The 22,536-nt window shown below is 42.7% G+C and overlaps 1 pseudogene; it reads right to left on the minus strand.

Moving 5' to 3' along the window:
* Positions 1 to 12,160: 12,160 nt before the first annotated feature.
* LOC117070309 lies at positions 12,161 to 13,048 on the minus strand (annotated as a pseudogene).
* Positions 13,049 to 22,536: the final 9,488 nt, after the last annotated feature.

Consider the following 22,536-nt stretch of genomic DNA (forward strand, 5'->3'; position numbering starts at 1 on the left):
GGTTGCAGTGAGCCAAGATCATGCCACTGCACTCCAACCTTGGCAACAAGAGCAAAACTTTGTCTCACACACACACACACACACAAAAAAAAAAAAAAAAAAAGAAGGTACTACATGAAGCAATAGAAATTATTAATTTTGTTAAATCTTGACCTTTCAGAGTACATCTGTTAAGTATTTCATGTGACAACATGGGAAGTACTCATCAAGCACTATTAAAAGGTGCCTTCATTTTCCATCTATGGCTATATGTGAGGCCAGATGTTCTTCACACATTTCAATCAAACAACAAATTGTAATCGATTGAATGTAGAAGCAGACACAAGAATCCAGCTTCTGGCCAGGCACGGTGGCTCACGCCTATAATCCCACCACTTTGGGAGGCAGAGGTGGGTGGATCACTTGAGGTCAGGAGTTTGAGACCAGCCTGGCCAACATGGCAAAACTGTATCTCTGCTAACAATACAAAAAGTAGCCAGGTGTATGGTGGTGGGCATCTGTAATCCCAGCTACTTGGGAGGCTGAGGCAGGAGAATCACTTGAACCCTGGAGGCAGAGGTTGCAGTGAGCCAAGATCACACCACTGCACTCCAGCCTAGGGTACAGAGTAAGTCTCTGTCTCACAAAAAGAAAAAAAGATTTTCTCTATTGAGAATCCAGTTATCTTCCATTAAGCCAGACATAAAAGAGATTTGTAAAAATGTAAAATAATGCTACTCTTCTTTCTAGTTATTGTTTTGTAAAATATAATTTTTTTCATTTAAAATATGTCATTTACATTGACATGTAATAAGTATTACTATTATTTTAAAATGAATTAATAAGTAAATATTTTAAAGTTTCTTTGTTTTAATATCTAATGTAAATATAAAAAATTTAACTGACAAAAGCTGTTTGGGGTCCTCAATATTTTTTAAAAGTGTAAAGGAGTCTTGAGATCAAAGAATCTGATAAATATTGCTTTAAAATTATCTAGAAATGAAATGAAACAAAACCAAACAAAAAATGTGGTGGTGAGAATGAGACAGATTTGATGGGATTGAATGGAATTTGAGTAATGAATGCATGGGATTCCTTGCACTCTTCTCTCTCTTCGTGGTATGTTTTGAATTTTCTGCAATAAATAATTTTTCCAAATAGAGCATTTCCTTCACTAGGATGTTAATAACTACATCCACATGTGACTTCTGGGCCTGGGAGCTCAGTCAGAGTTAAGAAAATTCTTTGCAAGAAATACGGAACCCCATTCTTTTCTAAGGATGTCTAAGGTGGGGGACATGGGTGGTAAAAAGAAAAGAAAACAATGTCAGGTCAAAGCCCCCACCTGGGCCTGTGCCTCTCAGGTAATGCAGGGGTGTCCCTAATGGCCACGCCTAGTGGCCCCAGGAAAAATGACACTGTTTGGGAAGTGGGGAGGCCTGGGGTCTTTTCTCTGCACCACTGGAAATGTGCTAAGAAGCACAGACCCTTATGTGGGCCACAGTTGGACTAGATGATCTTTGAGAGCACTTCCAGCTAAAGCATTTCGTGCAAAGCAATTATTCTTGGTCCCATGAGTTTTCATTCATTTAGTAATTTTAAGTGTTTGTTGACTGTCAAGCACCAGGGTCTGCCTTGTTTGGGAGAAGAATATGAAGCAGAGCAGCATCGGTGACTTCTGTGATACTGGGAAGGCCCAGCTGCCCCTCCACACCCCTGCCCCCGTCTTCTCATTCCAAAAATTCAACCGTTAATGTAACTACTGCCTTGATTCCTTTTGACAGAGTCATCACTGACACCTTAATAAAGATGTGATTCTGACCCTTTCCAAAGACAGAAACCAAAAAGAGGGGTGGGTCTGTATGGAAGGCACTGAACTCAGTTTGACACACATTGATTCGATGGCTCTGTAAGTTGTCTTCATGGTGGTGTCCAGTTGGGTGTATGGGTCTGGAGCTCAGAAGAGTGGTCCCAATGAAAGACAGAGATCTGGGGACTGTCCACTTTGACAAGGCAATGGAGATATGGATGTGGATGAGTTCAGCCAGGGTCTCGGCAAACAGAAGGAACCAGGAGACAAGTCTGAGACAAAGAACTCTCAGGGAGAGAAATGTATGAAAGAGACCAGGAAGGAATGGAAAGAGAGTAGGGAGAGGGATACCAGGAAGAAGGAGAGTGTGTGCTCAGGGAAGGAGGGAGTAGACGTTAGTGCCAAATGCAAGCGGTCAGGTGAGAATGAAAACTAATAGGCACCTGGTGGACTTGGCAACAGGGAGCCATTGGTAACCTTGTCCCAAGCAGTTTCGAATGGGGAGCAACCAGCCTAAGGTTGAGAAAGGCAGATGAGGAAGTGTAAATGATAGGTATAGACTACTCTTGGAAGTGTAACAAAGAGAGGAGCTCCCCACATTCAGCAAGGAGTTTTGCTTAATTTTTTAAATAGGAGAGATCTGAGTATGTTTAAAACCAATATTGTAATCAGTCTTATTGATTGGTGGAAGGAAGCCAATGCACAGAGAGAAGTTGATGAGACGACAAAGATGGTGGATTATCAAACGATAGAGAGGTAGAAGAAGCAGATTACAAGAAACACAAATGACCGACAAAGAACTACAAATTCAGGCAACAATGAGATACTATTTTGCACCAGCCAATTTGGCTATTTATGGATAAGGAAACTGAGGCAGAGATAAGTTAAAGATCAAGACCACATCAGCAGCAAATAACAGAGCCAGGATTAGAACCCAGGAAGTCTGGCTCCTGAGCCTGAATTCTCAACCAGTATACTATGCCTTTTCTCTAAAAGCAGTCATTGCTTAATCATGCATTTCTATAAATAAATACATGTAAATAAGTATATGTACAAATACATCTATGTGCATGTGTAATACATATTAACGTTCATGGAAAAAAGACTAGATGCCAAAATATGAAGAGTGGTTATTTCTGAGTAATTGGATTATAGCTGGTTTTCACTTTCTTTGCACTTTTCTATATTTCTGTATTTCCTACAAAGGGTAAATTACTGTGGTAGAAGAAAAAGAAAAGTTATTTTTAAAAACAAGCCTGGGGAGGAGACTAGGATGGAGGCAGGGACCAGACGCCTTTGTTCAAGTCCTTTCTTTTGTGAAAGCTTGCAGGGAAGGGAGGTCAAAGCCTGAAGGGATGAGCCAGTGTCTTTCAGCAGCACAGACAGGACCAACAGGGTGTCTCTTTGGTTTTCCTGAAAGCTGGACCTACTGCTTAGCATCTGCAAAAGCCGGGAGCATTTTCCCTGAGGATTACTGTCTCCTGCCTCCAGTAAAACTCCTCTGGCCTGAGGAGACCACCACACAGGATCTTAGCCTCTCCAGTAAGACTGGTCCCCATGGCCTCCCCAGGAAGAAATCATTAAGCTGTGTTCCCTCTGAATGTGCTCCTTCTCTTGGTTGAAAGTGTGCTTTCCTGGCTCTCTGCAGAACCAAGACCAGGTCAAAGGCCTCCCTGGGCCCCTCTGCAAGGCTCAGGCCCCATGGTCAGCCTTGCAGGTGAACAGGTTCTCCATGACACCCTTGCAAGCAGTCATTCCACTGACTCCATCTCAGGAGGCCCCATTCCCTCCCCTTGGTGGCAGCTTTTCCTCAGGAAGACATCACTACCTACTAAGACAGGTGCAACTTCTCCCTGGTGGCAGACACCCTGCCGCACTTCCTCCTCTGTCTGCTGCATTCTCTTTGTGCCACCGTGGGAGAGAGGCCACGTCCAGACAGCGCTTCCTCCATTTCTCATCTATCATCTCAGCGGCCATTATTATTTTAAGCTGTGAAGTTTGGTATGAGCTACTTACAGCAACTGAATTCTGTAAGCTTCTGCTGCTGCTCAAATACTTTTTTTCTTAATAAAAGCATCTAAGAGAATAATTCCACACCAAAAAAAATTGAAAACAAGGAAATTTTGCTTATCTTCTGAGAGTAGAAGAAGCCAGTCCACACAGACACATGCACCACAGGATGGGGACCGTGACCCAAAGGAGGTGGGTTGAGTTCCAGGTCTGAAGGAAAGAAAGTTCAGTGTGAAGGGTGAGGGAGATGGGAAAAGCAAAAACTGGAGGCACAGGGCAGGGATGTCCTGCACACAGGGTGGGTGTGCGGATGGACGCAAGAGCCGGGGCACGTTCACGTCACTCCTTTCTGTTCCTTGTTCTGCTCTGGCCTCTCTAATAGGTTTCCCATGAGGTCCTGCCCACACAGTGAGGGAGCATCCCTAGGCCTGAGGACTCTTTAGAGAATCTGGCAGAAGTTGCAATGTGGTACATCTCCTCCCTTGGAAGCGTCAAATCCCTGCACGCACACCCACGATTTTGTGCCCATGCCAGGGGTTTCCAGGCCAACTTGTGATACTGTGAGCAGGGAGGGTTCCTGCCCTCAAGGCTACATTCACCAGGCCACTTCTTCAATGGAAACACACCCCAGACTCTGTTCCTCTTCCCAGAGGGCCTACCAGAGAGGAAAGAACCAATGCTTCTGAACCAGCCCTCAAGGCGTGTGCATCTCATCCTAGCCACTCACCAACCAGCTGGTGTAGGGCCCCTCGCTCATCCACTCTGTGCCTCAGCATCCCCTTCCATGAAGCAGGGACAATGTGAAGATTAAATAGGAGGTGCTTTAGAAGCATTACTTCCTTCTCCAGCCACCCATGCCTTGACTCAAGTCCATCCTCACTCACGAAGCCTCACTCTTTCCAACCCTCTGAGATAGTCTCATTGACTTACACTCTTCATTGGCCTTGTATTCATTCCTCCTTCATTCAACAGATATTAACCAAGTGTCTGTCTATCCTCAGGACCCGGTACCAGATGCTGGGGTACAAAGGGGAAAGGACACACAGTCCCCACTCTAAAGGATGTAAAGGCAAGGCAGGGATGCAGGACATAACAGCCATGTGTTAAGAAATCCGAGAGAGCTCCTGTGCATGTCAGCACCCACCTCCTAGGGGCAGCCAGTGCTAGTGCTTGGGGGGGTTCCTGGAAATGTGCACATGCGGGTAATACCATCAAGAACATCAGTAATCTGTTAAAAAGTAAATGATACTCTCTATGTCTTCAGACTTTGTAGACATCCAAGGAATGCTAATAGGAATCAGTGACAACTGGAGGTGGAGAAGGGCAGAGGTGGGGTGTGGGATTGATGTTGCCATGTGAGCTAAGACACTGATAACAGAAACTAATGTTGGGACATGCAGAATGCTTTCCTGTTCCTTAATAACCTAGTTTGGCTCCCCACAGCAGACTCACAAAAGGAGTTGTTTTTGTGTTTTTGTGTGTGTGTGTGTGTGTTTTAATTAAAAGCCCTACTTTCCTACTTTGCAGATGAGAAAGCACATAGAGAAGTCCTAACTCCGTCTCTGTCAATAGAAGGTGGGGATTTAATACAGATTATTTTGGCCCTGGTGCACGGGGGATTGATTCAGTGAGATAAGAGGGCAGCCAGCATCTTGAATGCTGTCAGAAAGGCCACATCTTTCCCAGTGGTTCTCACGCTGCCATGGCGACAGTCAGTTAAAAATAGTTCAGTCACAAGATGAGGAGTCAATGTGCACTGACACTCGGCAGTCTGGAATGATGAGTGGCAGGCCGCATTCCATCCCAGGGTGGAGTCCTCCTTACGGAGCGGTTGGGTGCAGATTTCCTTTCTTTTTTTTTTCTGAGATGGAGTCTTGCTATTTCGCCCAGGCTGGAGTGCAGCAGTGCGATCTTGGCTCACTGCAGCCTCCGTTTCCTGGGTCCAAGTGATTCTCCTGCCTCAGCCTCCCCAGTAGCTGGTATTACAAGCACTTGCCACCATGCCCAGCTACCTTTTGTATTTTTAGTAGAGACAGGGTTTCACCCTGTTGGCCAGGCTGGTTTCAGACTTCTGACCTCAAGTGATCTGCCCGTCTCGGCCTCCCAAATAGCTGGGAATATAGGTTTTCTTATGGAAGTAGAGATGGGCTAGGCCCAGCCTGTGGGAAGGTTGTGAGCAAGCTTAGGGAACCAGGACTACTGCAGCAGCCTCCTTGCCGGCCTCCCTCTCCCTCGGCCTCTCTCACACCTGTAGCTGCTGCTTCAGTGGGTTCCTCCCACTGGACTCTTAAGAGCGGCCAGCAGAGTCTGTGTTTGCTCCACAGTGCTCTACCCATAGCCAGCAGCATGTCTGACCTTTAGTGAGTATTCCATATATATTTATTGATTGAATAAATAAGATGGTAAAATTACCATTTTAACTCCCCATTTTGAAATACACTTTAATATTTCTGCTTCATGCACTGACTAGCCATGATCTGTTTTTGTTAACTAGGATCACATATTCAGCATGTCTGAACTGGGTCTTGATGGCTTAGCTAGCTCAACACCCTCATTTTACAGGAATTCAAAGGGAGCTTGGTCCTAAGTCTCCTGAGTCCCAGTGACATTGCTCTTCTTACCAGCTTTTTCTATCTGGATATAGAAATTGACCTTGATTAAACATTCTCACAACCAGAATGGTTTTAAGACAATTCTGATCGTTGTTTTAAAGAGATGCTCACATACAAGCTTTCACATACCTCCAGGAAGACAAGGGCTATGCGTTGGCAGCTGCAGACAATTCCAGAATACTAGGAGAGGACAGGAATGTGGGAATGATCTGCCTGCCCTGTCTGTGCTACAGAACAGGTTATTTGCATAATGAGCCCTGTGCATTCACAATCCTGAGAAGTCAATGGGTATTATTAGTGTCATATCTAGGTCATGCAAGAAAGGACAGAGTTTCCGATGGTTCCTGAGGATTGGACATTGCACATGTACCTTGAAGACACTAGCAAAAGCCACTAAACTAGTCAGGCCAGTTCAACCATCAACCCTCCCCTCACTCCTTGGGCTGAAGCCTCTTAACATTTTTTTCATTCCTATCCTCCATTTGTCACTTGTCAATTTCAATTGCCTTGGACTTGGAAGGTGGATGACACCCAAATATTTATCTCCAGTCCATGTTTCTCTCCTAAGTTCCAGACATTTAAATCTTTGGTGGTCCCAGGGCCCAAACAGTACATCCAAAATCAATTGCAGCATCTCCCTCTGAAGCTATTTTCCTGATTAAATTCCTGTCTTGGTAGTTGACAATGCCTCACCACCCAAAGCCCAGGTGAGTCACCTCCTCAACCAATGAACCAATCACCGAATCCTGTCTATTTTCTCCTACTAAAAGTGCCCTTCTCTCCATATCTGTAGAACTGTACCTGCATGATATGGCAGCCCCCAGAATGGTTCCCTGCCTCTGATCTTGGCCTCTATACCCCCTACCCTAATCAGTTCTCCAAAATTGCATCCGCATGGAATTTCTGGTCCCACCATGGCACTTTTCTGCATGACATCTTTTTTGGCTTTCTAAGGCTATGAGATGGAATCACTGGCCTGGTCCACTGGGGCCCTGTGACCACTGCTGACCCCTTCAGGGTCCCCTCCACAACCCTCCCTGCACAAAGGCATGTTCCCTGGGCCTCAATATTCCCACTCTTTGCAGGCCCCCAAATACACCCTGCCATCTCTCACCTCACCCTCTGCCCATAGCCAGAGCCTCTCAAAGACTGAAGCATTCAGTACTTTTAAAATATAAAGAAATCCTCATACAAGTTTTCAAAAATGGCAGCAGGGGCCAGGCACAGTGGCTTATACCTGTAATCCCAAGCACTTTGGGAGGCCAAGGTGAGTGGATCACTTGAAGCCAGCAGTTCAAGACCAGCCTAACCAACATGGTAAAACCCTGTCTCTACTAAAAATACAAAAATTAGTCAGGCATGGTGGTGCACAACTATAGTCCCAACTACCTGGGAGGCTGAGGCACAAGAATCACTTGAACCCCGGAGGTGGAGGTTGCAGTGAGCTGAGATCATGCCACTGCATGGGTGACAGAGAGAGATTCTGTCTCAAAAGGGAGGGAGCAACAAATTTTAAATGTTTGCCACTAACCCACTAATGCTATTGGCACAAAAACATTATGATACAATTTAATTGTGCTGGTCTGAAGATAATGAAAGGATTTATAGCATATAATAATTCATACTACCATTCCAGACTTAGGTCTAAGTGACCATCCACCCCGATCTGCTTGGGATTGAAGGGATTTTGGTGCTAAAATCAGAAAAGTCCTGGCTGAACCAGGACAAGCTGGTCATCCTAAGTATGGAACAGTAGTTTATAGTCATATGATGATGACCTTCTTTCAAAACTGTCCATGTACCTCTGTAGCTGTCTAACGATTGGAGATAAAAGGTCACGTTTGAGGCCATGTCAATGAGCTACTCCTGCCCCTCCTTCCAGGCTCAGTTTTTCTGGGCCCAGCTCCCCCTAGCACTGGTCTGCTGATTGTTCCTTCCTATGTTCCTGCAGCATTCTCTATAGGCCTCCTTTCTAGTGAGGTTGCCCTATATTTTGATTTTCTGCTTGCATGTCAGTTTCTTCCTTTAGGTGGTGAGCAACTTAAATTCCAGGTTGACCCATGGATACTCAGTGGGCAATGAGCAAATGGGGCCATTTGCACAACCCACCCCTTCAGTTCCATGTTGAAATATTGGGAGATGGGCAAGATGTTGGGCCCAGACAATTGTGTAGGCTTTCCTGAAACCTCCTCTGTGCTAAGTGGGAGGAGTAAAGAGATGGCTGGAGCATAGCCCCAGCCTCAAGGAGTTCTGAACTACTTGACAGGATAAGGCAGGTGTCGAGAGAGGGAGGGAAAAAGTTAGCAACACTTGTTTCATGTCATGGAATGATGAAACACCATCTAATTACTATGGCACAGGGGACCAGAGAGGGACCAAGTGCCTGGGGAGGACTGCCGGGAATGTGTGCAGGTGGCACCCACAGCACCTGCACCAGACATAAGTAGCAAGGAGGCATAGCATAAAGAAATGTTTTAGAAGAACCAGAAATACCAAGTCCCAGGAGTGGTTGCTCCAAGAAGCAAGACAAGAAAGCCAAGTCCAGATAGCCCCTTCTCTGGATGGAGAGTTGAGCATCACGGCCTCTAAGGTTCTTGCCAGGTTCTCCAATTTAACTCTCAGCATTGCCAGCAGAAGGGTGCCACAGATGTTGGAATTGAGTGGGATATTCAGGGTGTTGTGCTAGAGCTGACTAGGCAGGTCAGAACTTGGGGGAGAAGAGCCTGGAGAGGTAGGTTGGGGCCTCAATCCAGGTGTGCCAAGTGCCCTGGGATCTATAAAACATTGAGGGCATGGGGAGCAGGGGAGCAAGTAGCAAAGTATCTCAGGAGTGTCCATCCAGCTTGGGACAGCAGAAACAACTACATGGTGAAGGCATGCCAGTATGCCCCCTCTGGTTACTTCTCTCCTGGCCCAGATTCCCCACACTGGCATTTCAGGGCAACCACTGAGATGGAAATCAATCCATCCTCTTTCCACAGTGGGCTCCAAGCAATGTGAAACAGCGGTCACCAGAGTCCACTTCATAGCAGGTAAAGCTAAACTGGAAAAGGCACCTTGGATCTACAGCTGCAATTGGGTTCCCCGATACATTTCCCTGAATTGGGTTTACCCACCCAAAACCACAGGCTTGTCCCTAACAGGCCACAGCATCAGAGAGGCAGAGGACAGGAGGAAAACGTGTGCTCACATGCATGAGGGCCAAAGGGGAAAGCACTTGGGAGGGGCTGATGGGTCCAACTTCAGGCTCTTTTTTCAATCTCATCAATTTTATCAGATCCTCCCTTCCCCCAGGGAGGAAGAGGAAGGAGTAAGCCAGGTGAGTGTGGCAGCCTTTAGGGAAGAAGAAGACCATAACCCCTGGTCCCAGAGGCAGCAGGTGCTGAGTCTTATGCAGAGTCCCCAGGTGGTCTTTACAGCTACTGGTGTTCCAAACTCCAGCCTGGTTCCCCCTGTCAGGCCTCTCCTTCTGCACATGCATAGGGTAGGGGAGGAAGGCCCTGTACCCTGTTCCATCTGCACAGACACTCTGTGGGAATCCAATAGTTGAGTATAATTCAGTTACTGCATCCAAACAGAACATTGTGCTTAATTCCTACCTTCCCAGTAGCAGTAGTGATCAAAGTCTGTGACTGAGCTCTCCCTAGAAAGATAGAGGATACTAGAGTTAGTCTTGTTACAGGAGTCCCTTAGTCCCCTTGATGAGAAAAGTGTGGAATCATAGTACACAGACCTGGATTGGAACCACTGGACCACTGCCAGCTTTGAGATGCTGTGTAAGATGTCACTCTCCAATCTTCTGTTCCATCATCAATACAAAGGGAAGAATAGTAATAGTATCACAAGATGCTGTGGGGATTATGGATAGTGTAGGGACAGCACATATGAGGCACTGAACAAATAGTAGGGTCTTTTTTGTTTTTGTTTTTCCTAAGTATCCCATTTATTTTTTAGTCATGGGTTACTTACTAAAAGTCTGTGTAACATGAGCTTCTCTCCTCGCCCATATTCCCCACATCAGATCAGAAAACATCAAGTGGGTAGTATTTTTGACCGATTAATATACAAAAGAAAGTGCCTTTATATCATGTATCTTGGCTCCAAAGGTAGTCCATAGTTCAGCCTCTTCTATTCTGCTTTTGTCACCTGTTACATAAAATGATCTATAAAATCCTTATAAATAAGACATGAGTTTTGCCCGTAATGCAGTAGGATGAAAAAATGCCAGTGCTGCATGCTGTGAAACAATAGAAACTTTATAGGGGAATCCAAGGTTTGCATGCACAAAAATTATAAATGCCATTTTCTGCTGTGCTGGAAAAACTGAAGTAAAAACACAAATGAACTAGGCCTTTCAAGGATGAGGTATCACAACATTGGCAGCTGCTTAATATATTCATCTTAGGAAGACTGGATGCTAAAAATGCAATCACTGCAATTAATAAAGTTGAGAGAAAACACAAAGATTAGCTAATATGAGTAAAAGATTATTTAGGGTAAAATAAATGTGTGACATTCTCTATGTTTTCAGTCACCTGGGAAGGCAGACTATGGAATATCCGGAAATAAGAGTTTCCTTGTTTTCAGTAACATTGAGGTAACACTTCAGAGTTCAGAAGGTAACTGAGGCTATAAGTAGTAATTAAAAGGACAAAATAGAAGAAAGTAGGGGTTCCATTCTCCAGCTGTTGCAATTTTCCTGAAATCTTAATGTTTTTGAGCCTCTCCTATTTAAGGACAAAACAATTTAGCACACAACAAAAACTTCAAAAAGGGTGTCAGCTGGACCACAAAGCACTGATGAAAAGGCAGGGAGGGTATACTTCCCAAACTTTCATTGGGATGTAAAAGCCATTTGGAAAAGCAATCTCCACTCTCTGTCAAGTTATTTGACTCCTCAATGCAACATGTATCTCAATGAAATAGAATATGAGTAGCGTTATGTTGGTATGCATAATGATTATGACTTCAAGAAAAATATATCTAGTACATTCTAGGGGTTTTGTGGAGGACTCTGTAAAACAAAGAGCTTGAAGAAAACAGTAATAAAATACAAAAATTTTTAAAAACAGGGTTTTTTTCCTCCAAATTCCTGGTTTAATAAGGATCTATTTATTTTGAGGAAAAAAAGATCCCAAACATCAGGCTGTTCACAAAAATAACACACAGTATCAACTTTAGAAAACAAATCTTAAGACTATAACACCAATTATTTTTCTAGACGATGCATTTGACATGCCAACTCTTATTCGCAAAAATACATTGTTACATTTGTGTTGAACTGCCCCACACAGCACATTAATGTGGGGGTGTAACACACATACTTCTAATCAAAGCCTCTTTCAGGAGCTACTCAACTAAATAAGATTGTCTTTGCAGTTAGGGAAGCAACTATTGAATTTATTATGTATGAATGAAAAGAACTGTCCTCCCTGCATAACAAGAGATTATTTTGGAGACAATTGATAAAAACCATACATCCTTTTTATTAAGTTATAGAGAGGTATCAAAATTAAAAGCAAAAATTACAAGGTAAGACTTAACAAAACTACTAGGAGTGCCAAAGGAAGTGAAAACAGGACTAGGCACAGGGCAACATGAATTAATAAACATGGGAAGGACAAGGATGAGGAGGACAGTGAGCATGTGCTGAAGATACTAGGGGAGAGGATCTGGTGAAAAATTTGATCTTAGACAAGCGTCTAGGTGAAGAAAGAATGGGATAAGATTTCTAAACCCCACTATATGCTTAAGAGTCATCCATGCCATTGGTGCTGTCTCTGTCGTCCTCTCCTTCCTCAGCCTCGTTTTCATCATCCCTGATCAACTCCAGCTGGTCATCCCCATCCTTATTATCATCATCACCCAGTACGTCCTCCTCCTTAGCAGAGTCATCTGCACCCCCCTCAGACTCCAGCTTCATGTGAGTCTCATCTTTCTTCACGGAGCTGCTGCTCTGTTCCTCTTCTGACTCATCATTCCTCATCTCTACTGCTTGTTTGCTCTGCTCCTTTTCCATTTTTTCCAGGTTTTCCAGGAGAGAATCCACGTTTTGCTTTATCTGGGTCAACTCCTTCATAATGGCCTGAAGGTCATCTCCTTTCAACTTTTCAGACTTGGAAGATCCCCGCTCTCCACTCTTAGAACTGAAGCCACTTTTGCCCCTTTGTGAGTTGTTTCCTGATACACGCTGACGTTTCCAGGGCGCTACAGCCCGAGCAATAGGAGAAGGAGGAGGCACACATGCTGAGTAACTGTACATCGTATCATCATCATCACCTTGATAGTCCAACTGAAAAGAGGAGCTATACATCTCCGCTGCAGATTGTTTCACACCTGCTTTTCCTCAGTTCACTTTTGGCTCCGCAGCCAGGTTAATAGCTAAAACCTGACCAGCAATCATTCTGCCATCCTCTCCTGCTCCAGCAGCCCGGGCATTTCTCCCATTAAAATTTTGAACGAAGGGAAAGTCCTTATGAACAGCACAGCCCACAGTTTTGCCATACTTCAAAAAGACTGCCTCCATGTCAGATTTCTTGACCACACGAGTGTTGAGATTCCCAGTGAACACACAGGAGTTCATGGAGCGAGGATCTGTCTTGTTGGTAACGTTGCTGGCCATTGCATTTGATGATAAGGTTTCTCACAAAGCTGAAAACAGGAGGGGGAGGGAGAAGAGATTTGATTCTGAGCCTCCTACTCCCAGGTTCTACATGGAGAAGCCAACTGCTGCTCAAGGTCGGCAACATGGCCACAACCACTCAGTTTTTGTCTCTTCACAAAAAAATCAATAGTAGGTTTTTTTCCTCACCTGTGTAACATCTTGTCACTCCAGATAAACACCACCACCCCTGAGCTGGACTTGACCCAAGTTATCTGGCCACATCTCCATGGCTTCCAAGTAGATGACAGCATCCTGGCTGGGCTATCAGGTCCCAGAATGCAACAATATTATGGAAATATTTCCTGTGACCCCATAAGTCTAGAGGATTGAGGCTGCTTCTCTCCTCTTTCTCCTTCCAAACTGGCTCTGGAACAGGGATAGGCTATAATATATAGATAGGACCCTCAGAACCTCTACCTGAGGGGTTCAGGGGAGCCAGAGGCAAATAACACCAGGCAGGATCCTCCTTGAATTCATCCTTTATGCCTTTAACAAAGTAACCAAGCACATGCCGTAGTGATAATCAATTTAGGCACATCCCAGAGATTCCATCTTCTCTGCCACCAACCACCAGGCATGATCTAAGCAAGTTCTTTCACCTCTTGGAGCCTTAATTTTCTCAACTACAAAATGGAATAACTCAACTTCCTTGAAGGTGAGTTATACGTGATCATGGGTGTGAGCAGCTCTTTGTAAACAATGAAGGCCCAAGCAATTGGAAAGGGTGGTGATTATGGAAACTGTCAGAGGTACATTTGTCCCTGTGGAAAACTGCAGGTACTGGACCATTTTCTCGTCTTTCTACAGGTTGCTGGAATCACAACTTATAATTAATGCACAGTGATATGGCTTGACCCAGTTTCCTAAATTGGAATGTTTCAGCTAAAACTGATGAAAAATGTGAAATTCTTGTCTTCTGAGCAGAGCTAGCTAGATAAACCCCCTCCAGAGCTAATGAGTAAATATATACAGTGAAATATATATATATACATATGTATATATAGAATGCATTCACTTATTCAACAAATATTGATTGAATGTCTACTCTGCACCATTTATTAAGCTTGGTGTTTTTCCTGACTTGTCTCATGTAATCTCCACATGAATTCTGTGAGGTAGGCATTGTTATCCTGATGTACAACTGAGGAAACTAACAGGGATTCGATTATTGGATCAAAGCCATACACCTAGAAAGTGGCAGACACACAATTAAAATCATTTCCTTCACCCAATGAACCTGCTTTTTTGTGACACCACATGCCTTCTGCAGGTCTCTCATAAAAGGGGTGCCAGGGTTATGTCAGGGCAGATGGGATTGTGTATTAGTCCATTCTCCTGCTGCTATAAGGACATACCTGAGACTGGGTAATTTATAAAGGAAGGAGGCTTAATTGACTCGCAATTCCACAGGGCTGGGGAAGCCTCAGTAAACTTACAATCGTGGTGGAAGGTGAAGTAAACACATTCTTCTTCACAGGGTGGCAGCAAGGAGAAGTGCGGGCAAAAAGGGGGAAAAAAAACCCTTTATAAAACCATCAGATCTCATGAGAACTAACTCACTATCATGAGAACAGGATGGGGGACCCGACCTCATGATTCAATTATTTCCACCTGGTCCCTCCCACAACACATGGGGATTATGGAAATTACAATTCAAGATGAGATTTGGGTAGGGACAGAGTCAAACCATATCAGATTGGATGCTTAAGGAACAAGTCAGGTGGATGACAAATTCTGGCTCATATGTGCCCCCCAGTATCTCCATCAAACATCCAACCTTCCCTGGGACCCAGAAGCTCATCCTCCTCCCTCTGCTTCAGGCAGCTCCCTGGGTGCCCCTACAGCCCCTGGAATGCATTTACTGCCTTTTGCCCTTGCTAGGCTCACCAAGTTCGTACCACTGGTGTGCTGCCTCACCCTCAACCTTGGTTCTATCTTGTTCCTCTTCCTACCATCCCAGGCCCCTCTAGGACTGGACTGGCACTGGGGCTTCATTTTCTGATCTGGGCAGCTACACCTCGCCTGTACCCTGACTGGTTGACAGTCATTGGGCAGCGCAGGATGAGAGTCAGACAGATTGAGGCTCTTCTGATTGCTCCCTATTTGACTTTGAGAAAATAACTTGACTTCTCAAGCCACGGTTTCCCTATCTAAGAGTAGAGAGTAATAGCTGTTTCACAGGACTGCTGCAGGGATGAAATGAGAAAAGATACTGATGTTTTTGACATCCGGGAGTCACTCCCCAAGTGCTCTCTTTCACTTCTCCTACACTTCCAAAGAAGTATGGCAAATGGTAAATTGTGTACTATATAACCTTTTTTCTCTATGATTTATCATCTTTATTTACCTTTAATTTCGGTGAGCAGAATTAGATTCGGTGAATCTAATTCCTTTTTCAAATTCAATCCTCAGTATTTCAACATGATTTATTAAATTTTCCTTCCATATTGCTTACTGATGCTCAGCTCTTCACACGTTATAGCCACCTTTCATATAATTTGATCTAATTCTGGGTCCTTTTTGTATGATTTATATACAGTTTTCTCTTTATGACTGCACTTTAGCTGTTTTTATTACTATTGCTTTAAAACAGGTTTTTATAAAAGGCAGATAAATCCTCCCTACCTCTCTTCCCCCAACCCCTGTCAGAATTGTTTCTTATTCTTGGCCATTTATTCTTCCAGGCATACTATTCTGTCAAGTTTCAAGAGAGGTATTGGAGATTTAGACTAGGATTTACTGGGCTACATAGAGGATATAAGGCTAGCACTTACTTTCAGGAATTTGTGTCTAAATCCCATGAGCCTTGAAATCTCAAGTGCTTGGCCACATACATGCATGCACGCACGCATGCACAGCCAACTCTGCTGCCTTCTTGCTCTTCCAATACTTCCCCACTGACAAAGTATAGAAAGAAGGCAGTAAAAAATGACAGTCTCCTACCAGGTCTGGCTCCCATTGAAAGTTACTGAGATTAAGATGGAAATCTGTCTAGATTTAAAGGGGATCCCAAGAGCCTCAGAGTCCAGACTGCTCTGCCCATTCCCCATTACATTGACATTTGACTAATCTGGTGGTTCTCTAAGTCGAGTTCCCCGACCAGCAGCATTAACAGCACCTGGGAACTTGTTGGAACTACAAATTATTGGGTACTGCTCAGGCCTGCTGAATCAGAAATTCTGGGTATACGGCTCAGTAATCTGAGCTTTAACAAGCCTCCAGGTGATTCTGGTGCATGCTCAAATTTGAGAACCACTGGATTAAACAAGCAGAGATGTACTCAAAGGCTACCTCCACCTGAGATTTCAGGCATGCTGGTAGCCTGGTCAGCTACATAGAGGCAACTTGGAACAGTGCTGCAAATGTACAATAGTGCTGCAAAACCAGACACGCTGCAATAGGACCACATGTGACCTATAAATGGATGTGAGGAGATCAGTTATCTTCACGCGATTGTTCCCACTTGCCAGGAAAATGCAATTCTCTATTTATTTTGGTCTCCTTTAGGAATCAAAAGTAGTATGGCTTTCTCTACCTGGGTCACAAACATTCTGCACTGAGTTTATTCCAAAGTAGTTAATACATTTTGTTACTGTGAATGCAACCTCTTTAGCTGTAAATTTCCTAATTGATTATGCCTGGTATTCATCCTGTATCATGGACATTTGTGGGCAATTAGTCATTTTTCTAACCTCTTTATTTCTTGTCATTTTTAACAGCTGATTTATTTGTCTTTTCAGGTTGTCTTTTAGCAGTATTAGTACTTGCTAACTATTTGTGCTTACTATTTACTACATGCATTTCTGCTTCAGGGAATAGCTGGGAAAGTGGATCTTGCTTGACAGAGGATGATGGGGAAGGGCATTTTAGGGGCCAGCTTGTGCTGGAACACATTCCCACCTGTCTACCTACCTGGCCTCCACTCAGGCTTCATGATTCACCTGGCAGGACTTCGTTCGGCCCACAGTCCCCTGGGAGGATATGTCTCCTAGTGTTTTTTATCACACTCTTAAGACTGTAAAAATTCACCGTTATTCTTATCCAAGTTTTAAAATTTGTTTGCAGAGTTTTGCGAACTACTCTGTAATCATTCTTTTAATTTAACTTTAATGGTTTCATTTTTATATTTAACTCTTGGATCCATATGGAATTTATTTGCACATGAAGAATGAGGTAAGAAATCCAATTTTTCCCCCTTCAAATAACTAACCAGTTTTCTCGACACCGTTTATGGAATAACCCATCCTTGCTGATAAATTTAACGATGCCATTTTAATCAAATACTCAATTCCCATATGTGCTTGAATTCATTTTTGGACTCTCTATTTTCTTACACTGGTCTCTTAGTTTATGTCTGTCCTAAAATTATATTGTATTAAATATCTGTAGCTTTAAACAAGGTTTTTGTTTTTGTATTTTATTGTGTGGGTTATAACAATGTTTTGGTACCTGATAGTATCATAGTCATGTTCATTAATCTTATTTTTTATTTTTATTTTCTGATTCCAATTATGTGTTCATTCTACCAGATAAAATTTGGTTTAACTTACCAAATTTCAAACAAAATTCTCTTGGTAATTGGATTGGAAACACACTGAATTTAGGGATTACATTCAGAAATTGAAACTGCTCTATTGAGTACTCTTCTAAAGAAAAACAAGGGAGGTTTTCACTTACTGGAATATTTTTTCTGGCTTTTAACAGGAATTTAAAGTTTTTAGCATAGGGCCCTAACATTGATTATTAGATTTGTCCCTAAACATTTTGTTTGTTTCTATGTAAAAGACATCTTTTCTTCTGATATGGTTTGGGTGTTTGTCCCCTCTAAATCTCATGTTGAAATATAATACCTAGTGTTGGAGGAGGGTCCTGGTGAGAGGTAATTGTATCATGGGGCAGATCCCTCATGAATGGCTTAGCACCCACCATCCTTTGGTGATGAGTGAGTGAGTTCTTCCTCTGAGATCATGCCAGATCCAGTTGTTTGGAAGTGTATGGCACCTCCCCTCTCTCTCTCTTGCTTCTGCTCTCACCATGTGACACCACTGGCTCCCCTTCACCATCAGCCATGATTGTAAGCTCCCTGAGGCCTCCCCAAAAGACATGCAGCTGCTGGTGCCAGGCTTCTTGTACAGCCTGCAGAACTGTGAGACAATTAAACCTCTTTTCTTTACAACTTCCCAGCTTCAGGTATTTCCTTATAGTAATGCAATAATGGACTAACACATCTTCCATTAAATTTTCTAACTGGTTACTAATAATGAAGGTTTGATTTTTGATATAAATTTATAACAAGGTGCTTTTTCCTTTCCAAATTTTTTACCTTTTATGTCTTTCTCATGTATGATAATAGTAGTTCTTATTTCTGACTTTAATGAAAATGCTTTTGGCTTTTTACATTAAGTTGTGATTGTTTGGGGTGGAGGATTTTAATTTTTTGTAATGCTAAGGAAGTATCCACTAGTATCTATTTTATTAATTTTTTTAAAAACCTGAAATGAAGATTGAGCAATGGCAAATGCATTCTTTGGCATCAGATTTTCTAGTATTGAGCCATGCTTACATGCTTGGGCTTTATTTATCTTTGTGTATCTTTCTTTTAGTGTCTTATGCTTTCTCTCTGCTGATATTTTATTTAGGATTTTTGTATTGGTTGTCATAATTGAGACCAATCTGTAAATTCTTCTTTTTTTCCCTTCTTTTTTCTTCCATTTGTATCAGATTTTGGTATAGTGTGATGTGAGATTCTCCCATCTCCAGAAACAGTTTAAAAAGCACCATAGAGTTTGGTACTGTGGCTCATGCCTGTGAACCCAGTACTTTGGGAGGCTTGATGGGGGCAGACCACTTGAGGTCAGGAGTTCAGGACCAGCCTGGCCAACATGGAGAAACTCTGTCCCTACTAAAAATACAAACATTAGCAGGCTGTGAAGTTTAAGATCAAGATGCTGGCATTTGTTTCTGGTGAGAGCTGCTGTCTGTTTCCAAGATGGTGCCTGTTGCTGTTTCCTCATATGACAGAAGGCAGAAAGGCAAGGGAATGTTCCCTTCAACCTCAAGCCCTTTTATAAGGGTCCTAATCTCATTCATGAGGACAAAGCCCTCATGACTTAATCACTTCCCAAAGGCCACAGCTCTTAATATTATTGGTATTGGGAATTCAGTTTCTGTATGAATTTTAGAGGGCTCAAACCATAACAGGACACAAGAATTATGAAGAAATAGGGAATCATGACACATCCAGAAAAACCTACTAAAGCTGCAACAATGAACCCTAAAGAAATGGAGATCTATAAAATGACTGAAAAATAATTCAGAATAACCCTCTTAAAGAAGGTCAGGGAACTAAAAGAATATATACAGAAAAAATTAAATGAAATTTGGAAAAGAATACACAGACAAAATGAGAAATTTAACAGAGAAATTGAAATAATAAAAAATAGAAATTATAGAGATAAAAAATATAGTAGCTGAACTGAAAAGTTTAATAGAAAGCTTCAACAGAAAGCTTGATTAAATAGAAGAAAGAACCAGTGAGCTTGAAGATAGGACATTTGAAATTATCCAGTCAAAGAATAAAAAAAGAATGAAGAAAGCCTCCAGGAATTATGGGATACCATCAAGAGACCCAACATTCACGTAATAAAAGTTGCTGAAGGAGAAAAGAGAGAAAAAGACCCAGGAAGCATATTTTAAGAAATAACAGCTGAAAACTTTCCAAATATAGGAAAAGATGCCAGCATCCAGGTACAGGAAGCATAGAGATCTCTAATTAAATCCAACCCAGAGAGGAGTTCACCAAGATATATAATAACCAAACTATCAAAAATCAAAGACAAAGAAAAATTTCTGATAGCTGGGTTTTGACTCCATTGATATATACTGTTCAAATAGCCAGTTAAACATAGAGTAAATAGTCACAGAAAAACAAAATTGTTCCTCCTCTCCTAGTAAATACAGTTTATCTGCAGAATGAAGATAAGGGCTTCTACATCTAAGGCAGGATCTTTACCTTGACACTATTGACATTTGGGACTGAATAATTCTTTGTTGTGGGGCACGGTCTGTCCTGTGCATTGCAGGATGTCTAGCAGCATCCCTGTCCTCTATCCACCAAATGCCAGTAGCACCCTCCATACCTCCAGTTGTGACAACCAAGAATATCTCCAGACATTGCCAAGTGTCTTCCCTTGTTGAGAAGCATTGACCTAGAAGAAACACTCCACACCTATCTCCTAGGCTTCCCACTCACCTATTCCCATCAGTTCCCTTCAAATAGAAGTTTCAGAGTGAGATGTGTGGCAGAAGTGCTGCTTTGTAACTGTGGAGAAAGCCTCTGCTTTGACTTCTAGAAGCTTCTATCTCTGATGATACCTTCCAAATTTATGATAAAAACTTATAATCCTTTATTTAGTTGAATGCTACCAATTTATTCCTTGCTAGTGTGTCTTCTACTTCAGTTTTTTATTAACTTTATGGAGAGGGACTTTATGTATTCCTCTGTACTCTACCATCTTTCCATACCTGTTTCCTCTCTCGGTCCCAGCTCCAAATTCTTTTCACTGCATGTCTGACAGAGAAATGTCAGGTTACAGTAAAATTATAATTAAACCTATAGTCAGCTCTTATCAGATGGCATTAAACAGAGGAACCTGGAATAAAGTACAATGTTCTCTAAAGGGAGAAATATTTTTACATGAATATTTTGGTATTTGTTAATGTACTGGAGTTAATAGAGAGGTGTAGGAGGTGCTGAATAGAACTCCAATTTGTAGTGATGATTGCCAAATTAAGATTAGCACAGAAACCTGTCTGGAGTGGGAGGTAAAGTCTGCTGTTCCAAAGAAGATGTTTTAAAGGTGTAGGTGGGGAGAGTGAGAAAAATGGAATGTAAATGCTCTTGTGACAGGAATGAGAAAAGAGCCTGCAGGTCTCCTGAGAGCCAGGAATATTAATTTAGAAGTAGGTGTGACAGCCAGCCCAGAGATGACCAGCAATGGCCGTTCCTTAATCCTGACCTTGTTGACATCCTTTAAAAGCATCGGATTACTTACAATTTGCAAAGAAATTTCATATATTTAGCATTTTAAGTAAAATGGGTAAATGCATGTGATGGCCTAATAAAAGGATTTGTAATGGGATCCCTAAATGGACAAGGGCATAATTATGATTAGCCAAGGACAATCACTGGGAAGAGGGACTTAGCTGAAAGCTGCTAACATTCAATATTCCCTGTAACCAGAAGACTTAAGTGTTTCAGTCTTGAAGGTGGGAGAAATCTGGGTGGCAAATGACAGCATCCACTACAGTCTACCCCTTGTGCCACTCAGATCCACTTGTTTTGTAGAAATCTTGAGAGCAGCTCCTTCGGGATTCTGGTGGGCCTCTTTTCCTGAGGGAAAGGTACAAAACTAAAGTAATTGAGTGGACTATAGCTTTGCCATTGCCACTGGTCTCAAGATCATGACTGGTCCTTATTATCTTTTTTCTCTATTATGCATTTGAGAGTCCCCTCACTCTTGGTGAGCACTTCTGATCTAGGTATTTTGCCTTTTGTGAGTTACCTGTGGTCTAAACCCCAAGTCATTATGTCCTTCTCAAGCTGTGGCAGCAATACTTGACCATTTCCCATGAAGACTGTGCAGGGGAGTACTAAGAGAAGCCCCAGTAGATCACTTTGGTCTCAAACATTTTTCTCTGCTCCCCTTTGGATGACAGCAGCCTTAGCTTTGCCTAATCAAAGTCAATTACCACAGCTAGAATGGTGACTCCTTTCTTTTTCTGTCAGCACAAACTGCCCAGTGATCATGGCAGCAGCAATAATATGAAATTTAATGGGACTTGTATAGCCCTTGATGGAATCATTTCCCCAACCTGAGGTCAAGACCTCTAGACTCACAGACTCCAAACTTGTGTGAACAGGATGCAGACATTCCCTAACTGGGAGAAATGTAAGTAGGACCACTCTCCCCACACCCCTTAGTTCCCAGACCCACAAAACAAGGAACCACTGAAGTCCTGTGAGTAGAGAAATGGCAATTGCACTGCAGTAATGTTGAGGATAGGCCATAAGGAATATGTTTGAAGCAGGAAGACCAGAGAGGAAGCTGTTAGAATTGTCCAAGCAGGAAATTATGTGGGCCTAATAATGGAATATTATTAGAGCCTGACATTTTCTTCAGCAGGAAAGCAAGCTCTTGGCATCAAATTAGTGTTTCTGGGTACATCAGGAGGCATACTGTAGGTTAGGAAAGACATTTTTTAAGCTTTCCCTGCACTCATATAAGCAAAACTATTACAGGACCATTCCAAAAATAACTGAGCCAAACTGGTGAGCTGCAGCTTGGCTGTACGTCAGCTTGATCAGCAGAGACGCAGAAATATTGTCACTCCAAAAAAAAAACAGACAGGTAGACTCTGTATCAGCCCCACCGAGAGTGGGGCCATGTATTCTGCCCCCA

Source organism: Trachypithecus francoisi, unplaced genomic scaffold (assembly GCF_009764315.1).
Source record: "Trachypithecus francoisi isolate TF-2019V2 unplaced genomic scaffold, Tfra_2.0 Lachesis_group3, whole genome shotgun sequence".
Taxonomy (NCBI): Eukaryota; Metazoa; Chordata; class Mammalia; order Primates; family Cercopithecidae; genus Trachypithecus; species Trachypithecus francoisi.